The sequence below is a fragment of the Oryzias melastigma genome, linkage group LG24 (genome assembly GCF_002922805.2).
Source record: "Oryzias melastigma strain HK-1 linkage group LG24, ASM292280v2, whole genome shotgun sequence".
NCBI lineage: Eukaryota > Metazoa > Chordata > Actinopteri > Beloniformes > Adrianichthyidae > Oryzias > Oryzias melastigma.
This window is the reverse complement of record NC_050535.1, coordinates 20,770,233-20,774,992: the sequence shown is the minus strand read 5'-3', so window position 1 is coordinate 20,774,992 and position 4,760 is coordinate 20,770,233.

The window sequence follows — 4,760 nt, the reverse complement described above, 5'->3', positions numbered from 1 at the left end:
ACCGGATGCTGTTTCTTGCTTACTGCCTCAAATTTTTTTGTCCCTCTTTTGCTCCTTTTGTTAAGCCCCTGCATGTTGGGTCTTTTCTTGAGTGTGCTGTGCAGATAGCTGTAATTAAGTACTGCACCAAGGATCACTTATTTTAGGTCAAAGTGAAATTTGGTTGGTCTGGTCTGGGGTATTAGTTGGCAGTTCAGTTGTAAGCAGGATCTCCTGATTTGCTTCATCTGAAGGAGCTTGAAGTCAAACTGCTGCTTTGAGGATCAGGACAAAGGAAGTCAGTTATGAGATTGAGCTAAAATAAAGGAGGAAACAAAAAGGCAGATTCACTTAAAGGAGCTCGAACTCCAACAACCTGCACCTGTTGCTCCTCCTCCTTCCATGAAGAATTCTGTCCATCGACAACCTTTGCTGTAGAACAATCAACAAAAAGCAGCTTTGACCTGACTGACAAGAGTCTTAGTTTCCTGCAACCAAACCAGACATTAATTAGCAGATTATGGTAAAAAACAAGGACACGAGGTCAGTGCCTGACAAAATCACTTATTTCAGCTTCTTATCATCCATTTATCCATTTTCCAAACCCGGGTATTTCACCGGCTGCTGGAGCCTATCCTAGCTTGCTCCTTGTCAGATGCTTTATTTTATTCAATTCAGTAATCTTTCTTTAAAACATCAAATCTTCATTGTAATCCAATATATTATCAACATATGAGGCTATTATAATCCAGTTCGGTCCAGACTTCCACATCAGTTGTATTCATATTGGTTCACCCAACAGGACATTGTTGGCTTGTTTAGGTAAAGGTTCCTTTGCAGCAGTCACAGCCCACATTTCATCAGCATTTTTTCTTTAGTTTGATTTCATCTGCATAGACTTGGGGGAAAAAACTTGTTTTTGTTTTGAAAAATGTAATAAATGAGTGTTTGTTCAGCCTTCATGTTGATCTTGTGTTTGGAGCTTCATGTTCTCCTCCAGTTCATTTCAGCTGATATAAATGTTCCTTTGTTCCATATTTTAACACAATGCAACTAAAGTAAGTTAAACCCTGCAAGTCGTTTTGGTCAGGTGACTTTAACCTTTTTTTGATTTTCTGATCAGTTTAAAAAAATAATAGTTTTTCCTGCATTCCTGATTCCTGTTGTCCATCTGTTGACCCCAAACTGTGGCGTTCCTGGGATTGTACCCAGATTTATTAATTATTTACTGTAGGGCTTACCTTGGGTTTAAAATGTTGATTGGCAAAACAATGCCAGCTCAAAGCGCTTAGGCTCATGTAACGACTGTAATCCATGTTTAATCACATAAGCTCACAGCCGAATCCCAGATTGATGTGCTGGCGAATGGCATTTCCCAGAAGCGCCGTTTGTGGCGTCCCGCAACTCCCCGAAGCAGGTTCGAACCAACAATCCAACCCTGCAGCTGTAATTTCAAGGCAAACACAATTATAAAGGTGGAATCCTGCAGTAACATTAGTGGTTATAAACAGAGGCGGACGTGACCCTGCTGCAGAGTCCTGACAGAGCTGCTCGGGTTTCACTGAGACAACGAGCGTCAAACATCCTGAAACATCCGACCAGGACTCAGACAGGAGTTGTTGTGACGTATGGATCCACTCACAATAAAGATCTGGTGTCAGGCTGCAGGTTCAGGCACAGACACATTCTCCTGTGGTCAGCTGTAGTGAAGCGTTTCACTCAGAGTTACTATCAGTTAAACCCTTTAACAGGCACTTCCAGTGAGGATCAAGCTCAATGAGGGTTTTTAACTCGGTGGTCTCCTGTTCTTTCTCTGGAGATTCTTGGTGTCTTTCTTTGTTAAAGGAAGCAGTTCTTTAACAAACTCAACCTGCCGTGTTATGCAGGTTCCCTCCAAAACCAACACGATGGAGTGTATGACGTGTGGTCAGTGACTCCTCTTCATAGGGTGTCTCTATGACAACAGCAAACGCATTTTCACATGTGGCCTCCTCCCCCAAATCCTTCGTTTTAAGCTTTCCACCATTGTTCCCGTTTTTTTTAATTTTTTTCTACCTTTTTTTGACATTTTTTTCCCTGTGAGACTTTCTGTCACAGAGAAAAAAACAACATTTCACCAGCTTTTTCTCCGAGGTAAACGACTGTAGTTATACAAATTTGAACACTTATTAATATTGACTTGAAACAAATAAAATGAAAACCGTTCTCTGTTCATTTGAAGCTCGTCGTTCACATTAAACTGTTAGACAGTGACATTCACATTTAAAGCTTAAAAGCTGATACTTCTGAAAAGTGTTTCAAATATCTTTTTTGAAAGTGATTCCTAAAGTTTGGCAAATTTCTGTTTACAAAGCCGGCTAAGGTTCCAAAATGTCCACTTCCGGCTAGAAATTGAATCATGCGCCATCTTGCTTGTGACCAGAGGACCCTCAAAACATGTTAAAAGACATAAACAGGATTTTCTCTGAAGAGAGTCTAGTTATTGGTGTTACCAACACTACTGTTTTCTCAAAACATTGACTCTACAAAAGACTTTTATACTGAAATGATTTGATTTCTATTCACCAATTCATCATTTATTCTGAGCAAGTATCAATTTTTTATTAGCAATTTTTTTTTTTTTGCTTTAAGAAAGCATGTTTTATTTAACACGAGATGTGAACTGAGTAAAGGTTTAACTCTCCTTAATAAACGTAATACTTCATTAAAAACTTACTGTAAAGCACATTCTTGCTTCAAAAAATCCAACGATGAATCAAATGGATACAATATTTTTTGGCAGAAACTAATTTAATACACTTTTCCTAAATCCAACCTTCTTTGGTAGTTCAGTGATTTTATACTTCACCGTTATTCATGAATTCATTTAATTGGTTTTCATACATATTAAAATGTCCTACTGCTGTGGAAAAAAGCAATAGAATAAATCTTCACAGTCACCATAGTAGCCATGCTAAAATCAATTCACTGTCCTAAAAATTGATACAAACACTTTATACTTTAAGAAGTTTAAAAAACTCTAATTGAGTTGAACTCTAAGCTCTTGCAGACTGCAGCGTTGAACCTTAAACCTCCGTGAGGTCACAGACACTGATGTGGATCATGGACTCAAACTTCATCAGCTGAGCTGACCCTGAACTGTGTTATGGTCTGAAGGCTGAATCTTTGGATTTTACAGTTTTATTTGAAAATACATCATAAATTGTGCATAAAAAGAAAATATCCAGATGTCAGGATGAAGCATGAAAGGGTGTTTTTAAACCCTGAAGCTAACATTTCCAATCATAACTCAGAAGGATGTGGTTCAAAACCAAAAATATTACTGGATAAATAAAACACCTATTTTCTACAGTACAGGAATTAACAGTAATTTAGCTCAGAATCCTCCAAAATGTTGATTCAGTTTTGCGTTACAGGGCTCAGGGCGTCTTGGATTGGAGTGGTGGATGGGGGAACGGGTCTGTCGGTAGCTTCCATAGCAGACACAGAAGCGAGCAGATGTTTTACGATCCTGTGGCCGGACTAAGTTTAGCTTCACTTATCTGGACGCAGAAACCTGGACAGAGGCAGCCCTGACCGGGGTGGGTGGGTCTCTGGCTGTCACCGCGATAATCTGGTGGTTACGTCAGCGTCCTGAAGCCTCAATGTTTGAGACTTTCATCTCAGATACAACTTTTCCTGTAGATTAAAACAGATGAAAATAACGATGGTTGCTCCCTCCTGGCTGGTACAGACGGGGAATCCCAGCTGTTCCATTGGTTGCCTGGGACACATTTTTATGGACACCTTTCATTTGGGGACAAAGTCAGACGGCAGACATTCCTCACATTCCTCCCCTCTTCCAGCAAACGGCTTCCTCTGACTGCAGCTCCGTGTTTCTCCTGACTCATCTGTGGTGTTTCGGGGTTGACACACCTTTTGTGGAGCTCTCTGAAGCTGCTGTTTTCATACGTTTGATGTCTCTGCCGGTTTTCTACCCAACTACTGTTATAGAAGTCTCTTCCTGTGTCCTGTAATGATTTCTGCAGAGGAATTTCAAAGTCATTCTCAGGCTACAAATTAAAGGCCTGATGGTAAACCGTCAGAGGAGACAACAACTCGGCTGCTAACTGCTCTGTAAAACCCCACAAAGACACTTTTTAAATGTCACTTCCTGACATTTAAGAATTGTTAACTTGAAGAAAATCCTCCACATGAACTTCGTTTCTCACTCATGAAGTCTGTTTAGACCAGAGGTGTCAAACTCAATCCCACAGGGAGTCAAAATCCAAAACACTCGGACAGGAGAAACATTTAATGAAAACTCTAAAACTACATTTTTAAAACTTTAAAACAGTAACTTTTTAACACAGACCGAACCTCAGGACGCTGAGTACCCTAGCACTAATCTGGTCCGTGTCTGGTATCCCGTCTGGAACTGGTTCTGGATCCGGAACCGGTACTGGTCCTGTCCACGTCCCAGTACTGATTTGCGGCCCTGACGTTGGGAACCCCTGATTTAATTGGAGCAGCAAGCACGTCAAAAAATTACGAGTTGGGGCAAACCCAAAATGTAAATTTATGACACGGAGAGGTCCTGAACCACATGTCACCTATGAAGAGTTGTGAATGAGAACGTGTTGCATTATGTTACCAATGCAAGATAACATCAGGCTGTTAATAACAAGAACCTAAAATGATCTGGTGGATCCAGCTCGCGGACCTTGACTTTGACACATGTGGTTTAGACTCTGACAGGAGTTTGCTCCGCCCACCTGGATGGTGTTCTGAAATCAGTGTGT